Here is a 23,016-nt window from a genome sequence, read left to right as displayed (position 1 = left end):
TATGAGGCATTTTCTAGGGGTGCCTGGTGGTTGAGTAGGTTGAACGTCTGACTCTTGATTTCAGCTCAGGTCATGATCCTAGGGTCATGGGATCAAGCCCCATGTCGGACTCTGCACTGAGTGTGGGGCCTGCTTGAGAGTCTCTCTCTCTCTCCCTCTGCCCCTCCCCCTACTCTCTCTCTCTCTCAAATAAAAAAAAACAATTAAAAAGACATTTTGTAAAAGAGAAAACTATATGGCCAGAACACAGATCAGTGGTTGCCAGAGACTGAGGTTGGGGGAAGGGTTTGATTTCTGAAGAGAAGCAATGGGGATTTGGAAGGTGACGGAACCGTTCTGACTATTCCATACCATGACCGTGGAGGTAGACACCTGATTATGCGCTTGTCAAACCTACAGATCTGTATACTACAAAGAGTAAATTTTACTGAACGTGAACTTAAAAAAAAAGTGTGTGGGGAATCCAAAATGGAATACAAATGGTAAAAAAAAACAAGCATAAATACGAATAACATGACTATACTGAGGAAAGTGGTAAAGAAAAGAACTACCGTAAGTTACATTAGAACACAGTATTTTGATTGGCTCCTGTACGCTAAGACAGAAGGAACTGAATACAGATAACGGTATTCTACTTAGTAAGTTTGTTTACCACGGGAATATGGGGTAGCAATTCTGAAGCTATCTGATAGGCGTATTAGGCTTCAACAAAAAATAAATACATTGCAAGTAACGAGAACCGGCGTCCTCAGCCAGTGAGAAAAAGATGACCAATGGAGGAGAGGCCAAAGCTAGAACGAACCTGGTAGTGTTGGGTCGGACACAGAGACACCAGTGTGAGTTCATGGGGTTTTCACGTATATACATATCAGTAGATGTGGAAATGTAGATGTGTGTGTACAAACGTGTTAGTATGTATGCTTCTATTTCCTCGCTCTGGCCACTGAGAGAGTCTCAAGGCACCGACGTTTACAGTAGCAATCAGCCCTCCTAGGGCCCCGACCTTGGTTTCTAAATGTCATTCTCCCATGAAAGGAACCAGCCTTCCGTGGAGAAGAGGTCGGGTCTAGGGCAGGAAGAATACAAAATGAGGCTAGGCACCAGAAAGCAAGGAAGTGCTAACAGACTAAATCAAAAAGAAAGCCACAAAAAGAAAAAAGAAGGAGGACGTGTCAAAGGCCCAGGAGCCCACCTGAGAGAACACTCCCAAAGCTGTGACACCTGTAACCCCCTTCCCTCCTGAGGTGTGACCGCATCATGAGGTGCAAAGACGGCCTTGACAAAGTGAGATCATTTTAAGATCATTTAAATGAATTCTTAAATGTGCTTTCTGTCCATACTCACTACTCACTTTTTTTTTTTAATGTTTATTTATTTGTCTGTGAGAGAGAAAGAGAGAGCACAAGCAGGGCAGGGGCAGAGAGAGAGGGGGAGACACAGAATCCGAAGCAGGCTCCAGGCTCTGACTTGTCAGCACAGAGCCCGATGCAGGGCTCAAACTCACGAACCGTGAGATCGTGACCTGAGCCAAAGTCGGACGCTTCACCGACTGAGCCACCCAGGGGTCCCCTAAAATGCTATTCTAATAGGAAGCAATTATTTTAACTCATGTGTCACATTACATGCCTGTTGACTTAGGTAGCAGATTCACGTAAGACACAAACATTCCAAAAAATGATGGATATAAGGGCTCTCAAAATAATTCTGAATGTTCTTATAGGTAGCTTCAGAAAAAAAGTCATCTATGGGATTCTGTAGACTTTTCCCTGCCTAAAAAACATATTTCCCCACTTAGTCCTCATTATTCACTCTATTCCTTAATCTGTGGGGCCACAGACCCTTTCCTTCATATTAGAATTCTGCTGAAAAGCATTAGCTTAACCCACCCGTGGTCTACCGACTGGGTTCTCTTGACAAATACAGATTCCCAGGGTGGTGCAGCAAAGTGAGGTTGAGCTGTTAAGATTAATTTGTTGTTTTAGGCCCAGTGCCTGGTTGGCTAAGTCATGACAATGAAGCCAGGGCACAGAGCACTCGACACCGTTCTAAGTGCTTTAAATATATTAACTTACTTACCTAACCTGCACAACAAGAAGCATGTAATATTGCTTCGCATGTTTTATAGAAGAGGAAATGAGACATAAAGAGGTTAAGTACCTAAGTCAACGGCTGAGCCAGGATTCAAACCCGGAGTGTGGCCCACAGGACATCCAACAACGATGCATGCAACCCCACCCATGACTGTGCATGAAATCTGTCTTTATTTTTATCTTTAAAAAAATTTTTTTAACGTTTACTTATTTTTGAGACAGAGAGAGACAGAGCATGAACGGGGGAGGGTCAGAGAGAGGGAGACACAGAATCCGAAACGGGCTCCAGGCTCTGAGCTGTCAGCACAGAGCCCGACGTGGGGCTCGAACTCACGGACCGCGAGATCATGACCTGAGCCGAAGTCGGCCACTCAACCGACTGAGCCACCCAGGCGCCCCTGAAATCTGTCTTTAAAAACTGATTACACAGAATAGTGCTCATTAACCTTGGAGTTAGCAGGAGAAAAGTCATTCTGCATAAGCGAAAAGAGGAACTTTAATGGTTTTAGAGACTCTAGCTATTTTCTTGTTTGTTGCTTTGAAAGAAATGGTTTTATAATTCTTTTCAAATACCTCCAACAGAGAGCACTAATGCCCAGCTCCTGAGTTATGCTTCCGGGCAGAGACGTGGCTAGGGAAGGGGCCCTCGTACGTACTAGCTTCATTCACACACGTTCATCTGGTGGACTTCAGGAACAACAGTTTCTCTTACGTAGGGTTAATGAATCCTTGAAGGTGTGCTCCTAATGTCAATTTGCTTTGCAAATTGGAGACAGTGTTTTTGCAGTTCTGTCTCATGTTATTGTCCAGGCTGAATAATCAGAAATTTCTTATCGGTGGAGTCCAAAGGAAGAATTTTGACTTTTTTTTTTTTTTTTTTTTTTTTTTACAAAAACTGGTATCAGAACATTTTAGGGAGGGATCTTCTCTCCATGCTAGCTAGCTTCCAGGGCACAGGGAATAGACTATTATTTTAAAATCATAAATGAACTCTCCCTCCTATTGGCCAGGATAATTATAGTTCTTTAAATTGATTCCTATAGATTCAACCTCAATTCTGGAAAATGGTCAAAGCCCAACAAACAGGAGTCCTTTCTAGCCCTTTTATTTTCTGTGGTAGGAGGGTGGTGATCTGATCACTTACTCTTATTTATAGTAAAAGAGGCTTAAAATCCCTGGATCTTTCCAGCCGAACCTGGAGGGAGGGGCTGATGACAGAGGAATTTGCTGAGTTTGAGTTAGACTTAACCTCCTTGAAGGTCAGAAGGTTGGCAACGTGGTCTGGGCTGTGCCTTGAGATAGAAGCAAAGCTTTGAACAACCTCTCATCTTTTCCCTGCTTTTTTTCTTTCCTTCCTTCCTTAGTTTTTTTTCTTTCTTATAGCCTCATTGAAGTATAATTCACATACCATAAAATTCACCGGTTTTAAATATACAACTCAGTGGGTTTTGGTACACTCACAAACTTGTGCTGTATACCCATCACCAGAACCAAATGTAGACCATTGTTACTACCCCCAAAAGAAACCCCACGCTCTTTGGCCATCACCCCACAATTCCCCGATCTTCCAGGCACTGGAAGTCATGAATCTTTCTAGAGTTGCCTATTCTGGATATTTCCTGCACAATATGTAAACTTTTGTGTCTGACTTCTATTTTTTAACATCATATTTCAAGGTTCGTCCATGTTGTAGCATTCATCAATATTCCACTTCCTTCCATGGCTGATAATATTCTATCGTATGGGAAAAGCACATTTTCTTTATCCATTACTGATGGGCATTTGGGTTGTTTCCACCTTTTGGCTAGGCTATTGTGAATGCCGCTGCTATAAACGTTTTGTGTAGACATATTTCCATTTCTCTTGGGTATGCATCTGGGAGTAGAATCACTGGGTCACGTGCTAGCTCTATGTCCAAGGACTTGAACCGCCAGACTATTTTCTGAGGGTGGCTGCGCTGTTTTACATTCCCACTGGTGGTGCGAGAGTTCTAATTTCTCCACGTCCTCGCTACCCCTTGTTCTTGACCGTCTTTATTACAGCTGTCCCAATGGGTACGACGTGGGATCTCATAGTGGTTGGCTTTGCATTTCCCCGAAGGCTAACGATGTTGAACATCTCATCATGAGCTTATTGGCCATTTGTATATCTTCTTTGGAGAGCTTCCTACCCACCACTTGGCTTCTGTTTTCCCTCTCATGGCAAAAGGTATTGCAACATGACGCTACTGGGTTCGTTCATCTTATTGCAATCCACAACTTCTAGAGTATCACAGACACAGATTTATAAAGCACCTGAATCACTCAGTGATTACCTGAACTATCAAAGGATTGATTTTAATACCGTTCAAGACCCAAAGAGTCTCGCAGACCTGCTTTATCCACAGGCTCTGTTTTAACCTTCAAGGCATTATTCCTGGACCCGCGGCTCAGAATCAGGTCCAGCCGCAGAGTATCAGAGGAAGCATTCAGGATAGAAAGATCAACGAAAGGGTGATCACATCACGGGACTCTGAGCCTTCCGAAATCCAAACAGGGCGGCTGACCACCACAATTTGCCTGGGACTGTCTTCACTTGAAAAGTGAAAATCCCAGGAAGTCCTTTAGTATCAGGGAAGCCCAGTTGGTTAGTCAGCCCAGAGTCAGCCTCACTCTCTTTGTCATGTGACAGAATTATACATGAGGATTCGGGAAAGGGCAGAGACCACGTACATCTTTAGGCTTTGCTGGCAACATCGGTTTGAATTCTTGTTACTTATCTGTTGGCTTGCGAATTTTGGCTGCTTCGTTACCTCTGTGAGCCTCCCAGAAGCTCAGACGAGATATGGCGGGGTCATATTTAGGGTGGTGGAAGTTCAACCACGTTAGGAGGTGCGGTTCACATGCAGTCAACAGTAACCTTGAAAATCCTTCAGATACAAAACCACGTACAGTTCCAATGCATGGTTTGGTGTGGTCGATGGTGAAAATTCTTTTACCAGATTCTCCAACTCTTCATGAATTACGCTTATCGAATTCCTCTCGTTCTTCTATTACCACCCTCGTGCCTGCCACCAGGAGAAACGGTTTCCCTTTTTGGATCAAAGCCTTGCAGTCATTCACACGGTCTTCCCAAAGTTCTCAGCCCACAGGTGGTGCTGGCTTCAGACACTGAATAGTACTGTTCCCCCCGGGGGCACACTCCTGGGTAGACTAGCAGGGCCGGTCCCCACATTATTTGAATTCCTTCTCTTTTTGATAAGGACACACGATAGAATTCTTGTAAGTTAAAGATGTGTGTGATGGGACCCCACTGCTAAATATATACAGGCAGTCCTCGACTTATAATGGCTCAACGTATGAATTCTCAACTCTCCGATGGTGCGAAAGTGACACGCTTCGGTAGAAATCATGGTTTGAATTCTGAGTTTGGATCTGTTTCCTGGGGCTGGCGAGATTCAGCGCGATCCTCTCCCGCGATGGGGCTGCAGCCTCCAGGCAGCCTGCCGTCAACAGGGTCCACGACCGACTCGCTGACGACCATCCCGCACCCGCACGGCCGTCCCGGTTCTCACCGCAGCACAGCTCTCCATGATCACATGAGGCCGTCTGCAACATGTTATCAGACAGGCTCTGTGTGGGATGGTTTGCCCAAGTGTGTAGACTAATGTAAGTGTTCTGAGCACATTCAAGGTCAGCTGGGCTAAGCTATAGGGTCCTCTGGGTTAGGTATATTCAATGCATTTTTGACTTACCATATTTTCAATTTACAATGGGCTTACTAACCCTATAGAAAGTAGAGGAAAATCTATAAATTGGTTAGCAAAGGGCTGACTAAGCCCTCAGGAGAGACACCCTCAGATGTATCCAAGAAGAGGTCAAAGTCCCCCAAATCTTTATGTGACGGAGGCGGCAGCTCCTAGGCTTCCCCTCCTGAGACAGGAATGTGGCGAGAGATGCCTTGACTTCAGTCCGGTTGAATCTGAGATTTCAGGGTCTACTCTGGGGAGCAGCACGGCTCCAGAACTTGAGGTGGGGAATGACCAAAGGCAGGAATATAATACCCCTCCCTTCATCATCCAACAGGAGTCAGTAGGAATAGAGTGTGAGGACAGAGGTACCATTTCCCAGGAAAACTAAGGCATTCTGCGCTTTACCGGCAGTAGAAAATGCTACTATGCCAATACCGTGGCTTTAGAATTTTTAAAGTTTTTATTTTTATTTATTCTTTGGGGTGTTCTCCAGTGATACCTTTTAATTTGCCTTTTAATAAAAGGCAAAAACATTGTGTCCGCTGAAGTGGAAAGTCTTTATTGGAAAGTCTTTATCAAAAGACTGTAACAACTTATATGGCCGTCAACAGATAAGTGTTTAAAAAGTCATGTTATATAGTCCTGGCGGTTCTTTCTGCCCATGGGTCCTATCCCTGTGCTTTAATAAAAACACCTTTTTGGGGAGCCTGGGTGGCTGAGCTGGTTGAGCGTCTGACTCTCCATTTCAGCTCAGGTCATGATCTCACGGTTCATGAGATCGAGCCCCGAGTTGGGTTTGAATCCCTGCTTGGGATTCTCTCTCTCTCTGTCCCTCCCTCACTTGCATGCGTGCAAACATGCTTGCATGCTCTCTCTCTTAAAATAAAAATAAATAACCTAACTAACTCAATGTTTAGAAACATCTTTTTGCACTGAAAAACAAACAAAAGCTATGGTACAGTGTTAGTATAGAAATCGAGGCAGTCATTAAAAAGAACAAGGTGGAGCTATGTGTTGTAATATAGAACGTCCTCTGAGACATACTGATAAGTTAAAACAACAACAACAACAACACAAAGGAGCACAACAGGTGCATTTGCCAACTTTGTAACCAAGGAAAGGGGAGCTATGGAGATGATAAATACATGTAGATATGGCATATCTCTGGACTAGCAGAAAGCTATTGCCAGGGGTGGTCTCCGTGAAGGTGAATCAGGGGTAGAAGGAAGAGTTAATTTTCAGGGGACGTCCTTTTGTAGTGTTTGAATTTTTTTTTATACGTGCTTGTATTAGATTTTCTAAAGAACATGGAAGCCCACGGGGAGCCTGGGTGGCTCTGGCGTTTGAGCGTCCGACTCTTGATTTTTGCTCAGGTGGTGACCTCACGGTTGTGGGATCAGGCTCCACGTTGGGCTCCACACTGGGCGTGGAACCTGCTTAGGATTCTCTCTTTTCCTCTACCTCTGCCACTCCCCTGCTCACTCGTTCTCACTTTCTCTCCCTCTCAAAAACAAAACAAAACAAAACAAAACAAAACAAAAAAACAAGAAACAAAACAAAACAAAACAAAAGGAAGACCAAACACTAGGAACTACAAAAATGTGCATCTCACCTGTATTAAAGCAGAGTCGTGAATGACAGAATCCCTAGTGCTCTTCTTCTTTGCTTGGCCAGCAAAAGAGCTTTGCAATCATTGAGTAAAGTAGTGCATGTTTGAAATGGACAATTTCCCACACCGTCTTCCAAAGATCAGGTGTAAATCAGTTCATTGTAGTGCCTGGAGTGGATGTCAGAGCCACAACAGCCATGCTCATTTGATATCAATCCAAGAGAAGCTCTCACTTGACCCTGAGAAGATGAAAGTGTAATAAAAGCTGAAGAGGAAAATGTCTTCATAAAAACATCTTCAAATTTCTATTAGTAGCGAAGATGAAGCCAAGTATTCAAAAACCTATTGGAGCCAGAATGAACAATCATGGAAAACGTGAGTCAGGAGACCACCGGGCCGATCAGAATCAGGTGAGATTTGTGTTTCTCTGTGGGGAAGAAAAGCGACAGCTTACGCTGGTCCTTCATTCATCCCACGAGCTGTACTGAGTCCTTATGCACTTGATGTCAGGCACACGGCAAGGGGCTGGAGGTACAAAAGGGGGCACAGCTGCTATTTTCCTGGCCTAGAATTCGTCTCCTCCTTAACCGGTCTTAGCAGCTTGATTTTCCTTTGGGAGACGACTCTGTTCGTGCGGCTCCTTCCACAGAGGTCTAGGCTTGGCACCCCATCCCATGGCAACCACCACTGACCACAGGTACTGGCTATGTTCTCAGCCCGTGGCCACAATGATGTGCATGGTCCTCAACGAAAAGCGACCTGGAATGTCTGCGGAAGGACTGAGAAGATGAAAGTCTCCCCTCAGTGGAGGCTGAAGCTGTCAGAACGCGAGCTCGAGGCTGCTGGTAGTGGACAAAGAGGCCGACGGAAGCAAAAGTAGGGCTGAAAGAACAGGGTCTGGGGGGGGTGGCGCCTGGGTGGCTCAGTTGGTTGAGCGTCTGACTTCAGCTCAGGTCACAATCTCGTGGTCTGTGAGTTCGAGCCCCGCGTCAGGCTCTGTGCTGACGGCTCAGAGCCTGGAGCCTGTTTCGGATTCTGTGTCTCCCTCTCTCTGACCCTCCCCCGTTCATGCTCTGTCTCGCTCTGTCTCAAAAATAAATAAATGTTAAAAAAAATTTTTTTTTTAAAAGAACAGGGTCTGGGTACCGTCACCTGGATTTTTTTTTAATTTTAAAGTTTTCCTTTTTTAATGTTTTATTTATTTATTTTCAGGGAGAGACAGAGAGTATAAATGGAGGAGGGAACAGAGACAGAGAGAGAGACACACAGAATCCGAAGCAGGCTCCAGGCTCTGAGCCGTCAGCACAGAGCCCGACGCGGGGCTCGAACCCACGAACCGTGAGATCATGACCGGAGCCGAAGTTGGATGCTTAACCAACTGAGCTAACCCAGGCACCCCTAATCTTATTTTAGAGAAAGACAGAGAGAGATCGCGTTCACACAAGTGGGGGAGGGGCAGAAGGAGGGGGAGAGAGAGAGAGACAGAGAGAGAGAATCTTAAGCTGGCTTCATGCTCAGTGCAGAGCCTGACACAGGGTTCCATCTCATGACCCTGGGATCATGACCTAAGACCAAGAGTCAGATGCCCAACCGACTGAACCACCCAGGCACCCCAGAGTTTACATATTTTAAAATAAAGCTTACATTTCAATTTTAAGCCAAACAGGTAAATATTATACAGCACACACTTTCCCTTTAGAAGGGGTGAAAAACTCAAGTCAGTTGCATACAAGACGCTACTTGTATTGTAATTGTAGAGATTGTCTTCCTAATGAGAGGGTGAGGGAATAAGTCGGTCGAGAGAAGCAGACCACCTTCTAAGAAAGAAGGACACACACAGCTGCTGCTACCTGTTAATGTATAATGTGCTATAAAGTCTAAACAGTCAGGTATTAAGAAAACAAGTATAAACCCGAGGAGACCTCTTCGATCTTCTCTTCTTTAAACCCGTCCATTGAGCCATCTGCGTCCAGAGTCACTGACCCCGAGCACAAATCAATTCATACCAAGTCCTCGCTTGAGTTCTTCACGGCTCCCTATTGCCTCTTGATTACCATCCTCTAGGGAGCATTCGGGTCCCTGAAGATATCACTCCCAAGCTGTATTTCGAGCCTTTTCTCCCCCTGGTCACTTGTCCCAGTGCACCTAATGCTGTGTTATTGCCACCGCTCACTGAAGGGACTACACACGTAACCTGCTGTGTGCCGTGACCCACACTGTTCCCGTATCCTAGGGTGACATTCTCCCCCAGCTCAACCTGTCGAAACCCTACCATCTTCCAAGGCTCCCATGCCCACTCCCTCTGCCACGCTCTCTGGCCTTGTCCCAGCAAATCTCCCCTCCTCTTGGCTTAGGTTACAGTTGACTGTGAGGCACCAGATGCCCCCACGTACCGTGGGCTCCTTGAAGGCAGGACCCCATCTCAGTAAGCGTCCTTTCATCAACAGCCTGTGCCTCGCACATGTATGTCACCAATTAAGCGTTTACAGAATAGTATTTTTCAGGCATTAAATTTACATAAAATGGCCCAATCCAGTAGAATGGCATTCAACTGAATTATTCTCCTTCATGATGTTATTATATTAGCCATTCCGTTCCGGACTCCAGCCTTTCTAAGCAATCAAAAAAGGGGCTCATTCGTGGTGGGCGGGGTGGTGTCTGAATGAACTTCAGCTTGAAATACAGCCTTTCAGGGGCGTCTGCGTGGCTCGGTCGGTTAAGCATCCGACTTCGGCTCAGGTCATGATCTCACCGTCCGTGAGTTCGAGCCCCGCGTCGGGCTCTGTGCTGACAGCTCAGAGCCTGGAGCCTGTTTCGGATTCTGTGTCTCCCTCTCTCTCTGACCCTCCCCCGTTCATGCTCTGTCTCTCTCTGTCTCAAAAATAAATAAACGTTAAAAAAAAAATTAAAAAAAAAAAAAAAAGAAATGCAGCCTTTCAGCATTCACTGGCGGTGAGGGATTCCATGCTACGCTTCGAGAGATTCTGGACACGGATTTGAAATTGAACATGGTCGCTGACTTCCAGGAAACATGAATAAGGGTTTCACTAAAAAAAAGTGCACTAAATACACACGTTTAGGTTTTCCCCTCGTGCTCCCCCAGCAAACACAGAGACCTGCCTGTGCAAGTGACGAGCCATTTTGCAAAGGGCTTTAGAACAGCTTGCTTTGGTGCTGAGACCTCGGGACAAGATGAACCAAGAGAGCCTTGTCCCACTGCTGAATTGCTTTTTATGCCCCTCGCTCTGCCAGAAGCCGCCAAAGAATGTAGCCCAGTGTGTTTCATTACACACCGTGGGTAGCTGGTAGGAGTGAGGTTGACATCAGATACTCGCCAAGACCTCCATCTCCAGTACGTGTCCCAGCCTGCCTCAAAGCGTGTAAAGTGCGGACACGCAGGTACACTCAGAATGCATGCATCTAAAAAGCCACGGTTGTCGTCTGAGGCTGTCCCCAAAAGTCGGTGCATCTGCAAGTCAGTGGGAAGCCAGAGGAGCTCCCTCACTTAGGCTGCGCTCTGGGTGTCCATCGGGAGAGGGGGCACATCCCGTCCCCATCCTCATACTGCTGACGGAGCAGGAGGAAGGCAGACCTCTAGATAAATAACTGACTTCTGTGTGTCACGCGGAGGTAACAGAGAGGATGCCGGGGCCGCTCTGGGGCCCCGCAAACAGAACAGGCTTCACAGACTGCACGAGGTGTGTGACACATGAGCCGGATTTGGCAGGATAAGCGAGAATTTGCAAGTGCACGGGGGCAAAGGGCAGCCCAGGCAGACGGAGCAGTGTGTACAGAGGGGCAGAGCACAGCTTGCTGAAAAAGCCCGCTTGCTGTGGGGAAGCAGAAGCGCTTCACGGAACTGCCATGGGAACCGAGTGGAGGGTGGGAGAGGGGCGGGGGGAGCCGGTGGGCAGGTGCATCCCGACGGCACCGTGGGTGCGCCTGGCTGTGCACGGCTGGCGATGGGCGCCGGCGAAAGGCCTTGGGCATCAGTAGACAGGCCAGATCGGTACTCGGGGCAAGAGGCTGGCCCTGCCTGGTAGTCCCGATTGCCCCTCCAGATCTGCCCCCCCGACTCTGACCTCCGCAGACAACGTCCACCAGCTTGGCTGTATTTCTCGGGCGTGGGCAGGAAAGCAGCGATTCAAATGTTAACCGTATCTTCACAGCAGCATGGAGACTGCCGTTTGACCAAAACCTGGGGACCACGGCCTAGCCGAGCTGACACAGAAGATTAACCACCACTGGTACTAAGGGCCCTGCTCCCGTCCTGCCAGGCTGCCCAGGGGTACTGGCTCCCACTGTCCCCGTAGGTGGCCCTGACCTTCCACCACACTTCTCTCTTTGCCCGTCAGACGCAGGCGCGGTGACCGTGTCCTTTCGTGGTGAGCCCTTGGCTTCTCTTAACCCTGCCCACAACTTCGTAAATAGTTCCTTCATTAGGGGCGCCCGGGTGGCTCAGTGGGCGAAGCGTCTGACTCTCGGTTTCGGCTCAACCCACTGAGTCACCCGGGCGCCCCAATAAAACTTTTTTTGTAAGTTCATAGAGAAGACAGACAGGAGTCTATGGCTAGAAACCCCCAAGGAGATGCATGTGTTCAACAGGGATGGAAGGGTCTAAAAATGAACACACTAAAAATAAAACTGACGTTGAGTACAGTGAGAATAAAAGCAATTTTCTCGATAGTCCTAGAGAGAAGAAGAGTGGCCCTAGAAGCAGCTTTCTGATGAGGGGACATTTTTCAAAGAACAGGCACCACAGAAACCCAGAAGAGACAAGATGGGTTGCTGAATTAAGGACAAATCCCAGAAACGGACACGGCCTTATCTGAACATTACCAGGGAGGCAGTAAGTCAGGCTGAGCGGGAACAGTGGAGCGGACAGAAGGGTTGCACGACGCAGACACCAGAGAGAGAGCGAGGAAGGCTAAACGGGGGACCGCAGGATCACTCAAGTACCGTTTTGCAGTCTTCTTTACAAAAGGAGTCTTCAGATGGGGTGTGAACAGCACTCACTGTAAAGAGGGGACCCGACGCTCCAGGTGCTGAAGAAAAACTGAGGCCACGTGGCCATTTGAAAGGCGCTCATTCAGCCATCTTCAGACAACCCACAGACCAAAGGCTGCCAAGATGGCAGCTGGGAGTTCAGAGGTGCTACTGGCCACCTCTTTCCCCTAAGTGGCCTTCAACCAGAAAGTCTTTCTGCTCTCCCGGTGTGGTCCTGCTCTTGGAAGAGGCCCACCGATGGGTACGAAGCCATTCATCACTACCCTCCAGAGACTGGGTCTTGTTCACCACAGTGCCGGCGTCGGGTAGTAATAACAGTAATTGTATCTAAGACATTATAGTTGTTCCCTAGGGCGGTCCTAACAAAGTACCACAAACTAGGTGGCTTCAAGTAACAAATGGATTGTCTTACAACTCTGGAAGCTACAGTCTGAAGCCAAGGTGTTGGCCGGCCATGTTTCTTGTGAACACTGTAGGGGAGTCCTTCCTTGCCTCTTCATAGCCTCCCATGGTGGCTGTCAGGCTCTGGTGTTTCTTGTCTCACAGCCGCACTACTCCAATCCCTGCCTCGTCACCGGGTATCTTCAAAGATACCCAGGGTCAGGACTTGAATATATTTGGGGGGCACGCAATTCATCCTGGGGCAGACACACCAAGAGCTCCCTGTGCTCAGTGACTCCCAGGCATCAGCTCATCTAACCCTTACAAAGCCCTTGTAAGGTAGGCAGGCGAACCATGCCCATTGGATAGACAAAGAGACGGAGGTGAAAGAGACGTGAGATAATTTGGCCAGCTCCAAACTTCTAATAAATGGAGGGGGCAGAACTTCTCTCTTTTCCCCATTCCTTTCCCTCTTCCTCCTCATCCTTCTCCTTCTTCTTGAGTGATCAGAGAGCTAACTTATGGGAACAGCTTAGACAGAGTTCCGCATTAGACAGTAATGCTCCCAGTGGGTCACCTGGTGATCTTTCGATGCTGACCCAGCAGGGCCGAGGTCGGAGAGGAGCCGCTGCCTTCCCAACCAGCTCCTCCCAGGTGCTGCCTCTGACCCAGCAGCCACACTTGGCTTAGCAAGAGCACTTGGTCCCCCGGTGCCGGCCATACAAAATGATTTTGGGGTGCTTTTAAAAATGACTCATAGGGGCACCTGGTGGCTCAGTCAGTTGAGTGTCCCACTCTTGATTTCAACCCAGGCTATGATCACACGGTTCGTGAGCTCAAGCCCCGCGTCAGGCTCCACGCTGACAATGCGGAACCTGCTTGGGATTCTGTCTCCCCCTCTCTTTCTGCTGTTTCCCCACTCGCTCTCTCTCCTTCTCTCTCTATCAAAATAAATAAATAAACTTAAAAAAATAAAAATGACCAATTCTCAGAACTTAGAACCTACTGACTTAGGGTCTCTGGGCTGGGGCCAGGAATCTGTATTTCAAAGGACGTGATCCTGAAGGGCATCTTGGTTTGCAAACCACCTCGCTAGACAAACTAAATGCTGATTTGAATTAGCCTCTGACAAAGTCTTTTCTGCTCACATTTGAGCTAAATGATGGCAAGTAGGACATTCAAAACTGGTTGGGTGACTATATCCAAAAAGTATGTCAACCCAGAGGCAATCTCTTAGATGAGTGGTCTGACCTTGCTCTAGGTGAGATGTGTGTGAATGACTTAGATAAAGCCAGACAAGGTAGGCTCGCCAAGTTTTTAGGTGGTAAAGGTTGGGAAAACCAATGTGATTGCCAAAAGAAAATCAAGATTTAACAGGCTAAGACACTGAGCGGAAAGCAGTAAGGGAAGTCCTACGTTCAGGTTTATAAATTGAATTGTACCAGTGAATGACGAAGAAAGCCTGGCCTGATAAATTCTTATACGAAAAGGACTTCGAGAACTTAACTGATCACTAATTTCGTATAAACCAACCACAGCATAACGAAACTGACAAAACATCTCGAGCAATCTCAACCTATATTTCTGTTAATATAGTAAGGTACCCAGACCAAAGGCAATGACGTGCCAGGGCTCCCTGCCTGGTCCGGGCACAGCATGCTGGGGGCCCAAGTAGTCCGGGTGGTATTAGACTGTGCCCCGTGGAGCAAGATCAGGTTGGCGTTGAGTCTGAGTCACGGGCTCTTGAGCATCGATGAAAAGTGTGGATATGACCTTGGAACATGGAAGACAAAAGAATACTTGACCTCCATCTAAAAATGCTTGGAAGCTTGTCTGAAAACAACCTTCTTCTAAGTAGCTTCCGGGAGGCAGAAGCCGGTTCAATGGATCGAAGTTGCAGGAAGGCAATGGTTTAGTGGGCATAGATGGAAGAACATTCTCAGACTTGACCTGATTAATGGTGGAAAGAGATCCCTGATGGATGATTCAACTCCCCCATGTTCTTGAGAGTGTTGAAGATGCTGTGTTATAGAAAGGATTCTTTTCAGGGGCACTTGGGTAGCTCAGTCGGTTAAGTGTCTGACTTCAGCTCAGGTCATGATCTCACGGTTTGTGGATTCAAGCCCCACGTCCGGCTCTTCCCCTGCTCATGCTCTGTCTCTCTCTGTCTCAAAAATAAATAAACATTAAAAAAAATTAAAAAAAAAAATAAAGGATTCTTTTCAGTGTTTAGAAGGCGAGGCCAGGTGGCCTCTTAATGCTTACACTGGAAAAGGGTTTGTGACTTCCTGAACCTGTATGGAAAAAAGATACATTCATATATTATCAACGATTTGCCTCATCTCCCAGAAGGCTTTGTTTCCTTTTTCTCCTTCTCAGAAATAGAAATAATTATGCCTACATTTAAAAGCCTATTTTTGGGGCGCCTGGGTGGCTCAGTCAGTTGAGCGTCTGACTTCGACTCATGTCACGATCTCTCGGTCTGTGGGTTCAAGCCCCGCGTTGGGCTCTGTGCTGACAGCTCAGAGCCTGGAGCCTGCTTCACATTCTGTGTCTCCCTCTCTCTCTGCCCCTCCCCCACTCATGCTCTGTCTCTCTCTCTCTCTCTCTCTCTCTCTCTCGGTCAAAAATAAATAAACATTAAAAAAATGTTAAATCCTTCTTTTAAGGTGGTTTGATGTTGCTGAAAAATAATATCTTGGCATAAGGATAATATTCGTTTTTTTATTCTATATATATTGATTAAATACCTAATATTAGCAATAAGTGATAATGATTGTCGCTGCCACACACAGTGCTGTGTGTCAGTCTTTGGTCTTAGCACATATTAGCCCGTTTAACCTTAGCCACAATCCAATAAACTATTTTACAGATGAGGAAACTGAGTCGTAAATATATTAAAACAACTCCCTTGAGGTCACGTAGCTAGGAAGGTCAGAGACAGGACTTCTGGGTTGACTCTCCATTAGGAGTAATTCCTGGAATTACAATACTTTTAGAGGTCAAAAATATATATATTATATGATATATTATATAACATATTATTACATGATATATTATATGATATTATGTGATATATGATATATATGATATAATATAATATATGATATATGATATATATGATAATATATGATATATATGATATATGATATCATATATTATGTATCATATATCACATAATATCATATAATATATCATATAATAATATATATTATATCATATACCATATAATATATATTTTTGACCTCTAAAAGTATTGTAATTCCAGGAATATATTATATTCATATATTCATATATTATATATATATCATATATGATATATCATATATGATATATAATATATATATTTTTGAGAGAGAGCGAGTGAGTGGGGAAGAGGCAGAGAGAGAGATAGAGAGAAGAGAGAGAGTATCTTAAGCAGGCTCCATGCTGGGCTTGGGCTTGACATGGGGCTCCAGCTCATGATGGTGAGATCATGACCTGAGCCAAAATCGAGTCAGACGCTTAACCGGCTGAGCCACCCGGGTGCCCCCAAACTACTGTAACCACTTTTAAAAGCACAAGAAAAAGATGAATGTAAGATTAAAGAAAATTTTCATTGTTTTCCTCATACAGCGCCCCCCCCCCCAAAAAGAAAGGAAAATTGTGGGGCCACGAAAAGTCGTTACGATGGTAGGAGGCCCATGGGCCCCAAATACACAGGCTCTGAGAGCTCTACCTGCAGGAATTTTCCAAACACATTTCTTGGAAAAGGCAGTACTTTACTTCTTTTTCCTCTTTCCCCCACATCCTTCCGCATAGAAGTTGTGCCTTTTTAACAAAATTATTATTCTTTTTAATAGCCGACTACTAAGATCAGCGGCTGGCTGGGTACAAAGCTGTGTTCCTTTCGACTTCAACCTGCCAGCCTGAGGCACCGGCTGAAGCTGGAAATCTTGACTCACATGCGGCTAACTTTGTGCTTCTAGACTCTTCTGAGAGGCAAATGGCCACAATATGCTTCAGATATGTGGTGCTTTACCTCGGCTGGGTTAAATGGGGAGGGGGGCGGGGAGCGGAATGCTAGGCGCAGGCAGGAACATGACCAAAGGGAGGGAGGCAGGGAGAGAGGGGAATTGCCCAGGGTGCGTGTGCGGAGATGAGTCTGGCGGGGCCAGAAGTGGTTTATTCAACAGAACTTGCTAGAAGAACTGCAGAATTGCAGCTCTAGAGAGCAGTGAGGGGAGGTGATTTGAATTAGGGCAAAAGAGTGCAAAATCCATTTTGTACCGGAGGAGACAAGCTTGTCTGGAAAGGAAAACGGTTTCCATAGAGACTGATGCACAGAGCCGTGGGGGTTGGAAGGCATCCAGACGGCTTGTCAGGAAAATAACATTTACCCCGGGCTGGTGAGGGAGAAGGCCGCATGGCTGCTGTTTTGCAATGCAGATGTACCTCACTTCCTGGAAATGGAACTAATACACGCGAGGAAGGATATCTTCCAGGAGACTTTGATCTGTTGAGGGTACCAAAGATTCTAGGAAGAGGGTTTACGAATGTGAAAGACCCCAGAGCATCAAAGTGTGAAAACTCTCTAGAGGTTAACAACCCAAGGGATGGGAGAAGATAAGGACTTTGTAGTACAGACTTAAACAATGTCTTTCTATTTTTGCTGTCCTCTGCTAACTTAATTAGAATATATTCACAGAACTCAACACTAAAGGCAAGCATTTTTGAAAGAGACATCATGTTGGTGGTATTACCTTAGAAAAAGGGGCCTGTATTGGAGCCCCTCCACCCGTACAGCCCCCACACTTTGAAGTGCCTTCCTTGAAATTCTCTAAGTCCCGTTTGGTCTGGGACATGGACTGGGACCCAACTTGGCCATGCATCTATTTTCTCCCCTGTGGAGTCCTTCTGCCCCACTGCCTGCTGCCTCATCTGGCCAACCAGATACCCCTAGAGCTCTGGGCTCCATACGTATGGATTCCCTCCAGGGGCCTATGGCTTGGCTAGCTCCAGCTCCAGAAGGGTGGCCTGAATTGCTCCCACCTGGATTCTTTCATGGAATGATGCTAAATAGTGCTGGGGGACTAAAAAAAAAAAAATTTAATGGCTTGATTGAGATAAAATTCACACACCACACAATTTAACCACTTAAAGCATACAACAAAGTGCTCTTGCTTAGAGATCAGCCATACCAAACTGAACGTGTAAATGGAGGCTGAGCCCACAAGGGATGGAGTAGGAAGTCAACCAAACTGCGAAAAGACAGGACAGAATTTGTGTATCTACAGACAAGAATTATGTCGCATTGTGATCAGTTACCTACAAATTACAGAGTCGTTCAAGCTGTTCCCACAGGTTCCTGATCGGACGAGCCCTTAGCACACTTTGATTCTTGTCTGCCTTCCCTGACAATGTTGACGGTGACGAGGATGATTGCAGCTGAATGTCTACGCTGTGCGGGCGCTACGCTAAAATGCTTTCAAACATATTTCATTTGATTCTTACAACAGCTCTGTGAGGTGGTTTATTCTCATTTTACAAATGATCAAACAGAGTCGAAGAGAGAAAACGACATGAACAAGATTGTAGATCCAGCAAGGAGCATAGGACACAAAGGTCTGATTCCAAAGTCCTTGCTTTTGGTGCCATATGTAAAAAAACCACTGCCTAATCCAAGCTTGGGAAGCTTTACATCTATGCTCTACAGTTTTAGCTCTTTTGTGTAGGTCTTTGATCCATTTTGAATTAATTTTTGCACATGGCATGGGGTAGGAGTTCAATTTCATGTTTTGAATGCGAATAGCCAGTGGTCCCAGCACGTTGGTCGAAAATATTATTCTTAGGGGGGCGCATGGGTGGCTCAGTTGGTTGGGCGTCTGACTTTGGCTCAGGTCATGACCTCACAGTTCACAAGTTCAAGCCCTGCGTCGGGCTCTGTGCTGACAGCTCAGAGCCTGGAGCCTGCTTCAGATTCTCTCTCTCCCTCTCTCTGTGCCCCTCCACCGCTCACATTCTGTCTCTCTCAAAAATGAAAACATTAAAAATTTTTTTTAAAATAAAAATTAAAAAATTAAAAAAGAAAAGAAAACACTATTCTTGGCCCTATTGAATTGTTATGGTAACAAAAATCAATTGGCCATAAATGTATGGGTTTATTTTTGGACTCTCAATTCTATTCCATTGATCTGCATGTCCCAGTACTTGTTTGTTTGTTTTTTTAATATGAATATAATTTATTGTCAAGTTGGTTTACATACAATATCTAGTGCTCACCCCAATAAATGCCCTCCTCAATGCCAATCGCCCATTTTCCCTCAAGTACTTGGTTTTTAATGTATGTCACAGCCGAAAAGACAACTCACAAAGGTTCTGACATCAAATGGGGAAAAATGCATCATTGGCTCCTTTTACTAAGCGTTTCCTATCACATCCACCAATTATGCAAATGTTTGGTTAAAGATCTAGCTAGTGAGCTTCTTTCCATCTTCTCTGATGTCTGTGAATTGACCTTGCAAACCAAGAGTACGGTATTGCATTTATTTTTCCTTTTTAACACGTAGATACAAAACTAACTAAAACTCTTCATTTAGAAGATCTATGTTGGTCCATAAGCAATTTACTAGTGTGATTTTAAAATTCCCCACATATGAGAGGGGAAGGGTCTTTATTTTTTGTTTTGATGCAAAACTTCCAGTTGTCTTCTTTGGAAGGGTCAGGACCCTTCTTTGGAAGGGTCGGGGTCCCTGGCATTGATTTGTGACAGTGCGCACAGAGTGTTGCCAAACAGAGGAGGCTCATCTAAGCCTCAGTGTCAAGGGTTTTCGTTAGGGCCTCAACTGTGCACATGACTGATTGGTTGATTGATTGCCCACATGGTTGAATCCAGTCTCCTATGTTGTGTGACCCAAAGCCCCTCACCCTATACCCCATGATTGGTCCTTCTGGCATGACTAGTCCCTAATCTAAGACCACCTGGTGTGGCCAGCCACATCTACCCTAAACAAAGACACTCACACGAGGTATGACTTAGATTATCTCCCAGAAGTCAAGGGAAAAAGCCAGACCTGTCTTTGGCAAGGTCAAATTCCTAACGCACAGTGTTGCTGCGCTCAGGAAAAGCGTGTATTTCCTCTAGTTGTTGAGTAATGGGTTAATATGTCTAGTACTTCGAGCTTGCTGACTATGTTGGACAATTCTTCCATATCCTTAGGAATTTTCATCTGTTCAATGGGGCGCCTGGGTGGCTCAGTCGGTTGAGCGTCCAACTTCGGCTCAGGCCACGATCTCATGGTCCGTGAGTTCGAGCCCCGTGTCAGGCTCTGTGCTGACGGCTCGGAGCCTGGAGCCTGCTTCGGATTCTGTGGCCCCCTCTCTCTCTGCCCCTCCCCCCTCACACTCTGTCTCTCTCTTTCAAAAATAAATAAACACCAAGAAATTAAAAAAGAAATTTTCATCTGTTGTAGCAATTATTGAGAAAAGTATGCGTGAAGGTTTCTCACAATAATGGTCAGTATAGCTATTCTTCCTTTACCTAATATATTTTGAAGCTCTATTTATGCTATTAGGTACAATACATTTAGAATTTTTATGTTGTTCTGGTGCGTAAACCTTTCATCATTCAGTGATGACTTACTGGTAACATTTCAAAATTCTATCCTGGTTTGACTGTGGCCTGTGATTTACACAGCTACACCAGCTTTCTCCTGGTTAGTATTTACCTGGTCGTCTTTGTTTTTGTTTTAAGTTTTTATTTAAACTTCAGTTAGTTAACACGCAGTGCAATATTAGTTTCGGGTATACGATGTACTGATTCCACCCTCCCCAACATCATCCCGTGCTCATCACAAGTGCCCTCCCTCAGTTACCCACCCCCCACCCACCTCCCTTCATTACTTGCTTATTTTTTATCCAGTCTTTTACTTTCTACCTTTCTCTGTTCTGCTGTTTTTGTTATGTCTTTTGAAAGCAGCCCATATCTGAGTTTAATTTTTTATGCAGCCTAAGAGTCCATGACATTTAACTGAAAAGTTCATGCCATTGACCTTTTTTATGATTACTCATTTATTTGGATTTGTTTTTGCTCTCTTCTTATTTGCATATATTATATGCTATCTATTTGCCTTGCTTTTTTTTTTTTTTTCATATTTTCCTTTTCTTTTCTTGTCTTCTTTTGGACCGATTAAAGTGTTTTTTCTCATTCCATTTTTCTGCCCTTCATCTGTTTGGAGCACATACATTCAATTTCTCTTATTTGGGTGATTACTCTTAGAATTTTAACATATAAAGTAAATTTAATCAATATATTTCTTTTGAAAAGATCTTAGGGGGCGTGACTGGGTGGCTCAGTTGGTTGGGGGTCTGACTTCGGCTCAGGCCATGATCTCGTAGTCTGAGAGTTTGTTGAGCCCTGTGTCGGGCTCTGTGCTGACAGTTCAGAGCCTGGATCCTGGTTCAGATTCCAGGTCTCCCTCTTTCTCTGCCCTTCCTCTGCTCATGCTCTCTCTCTCTCTCTCTCTCAAAAATAAATAATCATGAAAAACTAAAAGATCTTAGGATGCCTGACTCAAAACAGTCACCTTCAGCCATCTGAGGTTTTTATGGACTTGCTTTCATCATTTGTCGTTTCTGCTGCCTCTCATTCATGGTGGCTTATTTTCTTGAACGTTCTTTGATTTTTTTTTTTTTTTTTTTAATATTATGAGCCCAAATTTGTTGTGCTCTCTGTGAGGACTGCCTGATGCCTGACCCTGAGGGCACATTCTCTAGGAAATCATTTGCATTTGCGTTTCTGGGCACCAGGGAACATTCCATCCAAAGTTACTCAAAATAAAATGTTGTGTCTTCTCATCCTATTGATAGTGACGTCCTTGCCTAGAAATACCTGAGCCCCTCGCTAGGGCCATATTTACTCACAGCGAGCCCCACGGGTGTTTCCCCCTTCCCTGCTAGGGCCAACGTTGTGGCTATAGCAGGGGCCCCGTGGTTCTTAACTGTTGCTTCAGGGCACACCTCAGCAAAACCATCAAAGAATCTGGAAGAACAAGATTTATTACTCCCAAGTCTTGGAAGGTACTTGGCATATACACCCAGAGGCCACACAGCAAGGTCACAGGTGCTTATCTGGGGCTCTTTCTATTAAGATTCAAGGGTGGGGTGTTCAAAATTTTGGGAACTTCATGGGTGGGGCGACAGGGTTCCTTACGCATCTAGCTGTTTTACTGGTAGCTGTGTCCCAGGCTTGCAATGGATTTATTTGAAATGGATGCCTTTCCACTCAAAAGCCTTTCCACCAACAATACAGAAGTCCCTGGGAGCTTTTCTATCCACAGTATGGCACATGTCCCTAACTGTAGAGGACACTGCATGCTAGCAAAATTCTAGGTCACGGTCTTTGCGCAAATTTAAGCGTCGAATATATTAGTAATAAGGATACATTCAAATTGAGTATGCAGTCAGACACTATTTAATCAGTACCTTCTAAATTCCTAAACAAGAACTAAAAAAACACTACCCTTTAATGTATATAAGAAGTGATTATAACGTAAGGAAAGGATGTTTTAATAAACATAATAGAACTTAGTGTCCCCTTCTGTAAAACGGAAAGCAAGCTTAAGTGAGTCTTTAAATGAGTCTATCCTTTTTTCTAGCTGTAAATGTATGTGTTTAAAAAAAGAGGCGCCTGGGTGGTTTTGTCAGTTGAGCATCCGACTTCGGCTCAGGTCATGATCTCGCAGTTTGTGAGTTCAAGCCCCGCATCAGGCTCTGTCCAGACAACTTGGAGCCTGGAGCCTGCTTCGGATCCTGTGCCTCCCTCTCTCTCTGTCCCTCCCCTGCTCATGCTCTGTCTCTCTCTGTCTCAAAAATAAATATAAACATTAAAAAAAAAAGAGGCATAGATTGTAGAAATTATGAGTTGAGTCTCAAGAATTTGCACAATATATTTCTGTAAATTGTGACACATTTAAAAATAATCTCCCTTTAAAAACTAAAAAATAAAATAAAATGAAATATGCTACCTGTGTTATCTTTAAGCCCAACTTTTTAAAAATTATTTTTTAATTTCTTTTTTTTAAGTTTATTTATTTATTTTGAGAAAGAGAGGGGTGGGAGGAGAGAGAGAGAAACCCAAGCAGGCTCTGCACCGGCAACACAGAGCCCAATGTAGGGCTCGATCTCACAAACTGAACTCACAAACCGTGAGATCATGACCT

The sequence above is a fragment of the Panthera uncia genome, chromosome D2 (assembly GCF_023721935.1).
Source record: "Panthera uncia isolate 11264 chromosome D2, Puncia_PCG_1.0, whole genome shotgun sequence".
Lineage (NCBI taxonomy): Eukaryota > Metazoa > Chordata > Mammalia > Carnivora > Felidae > Panthera > Panthera uncia.
Note: the sequence above shows the minus strand (reverse complement) of the source record.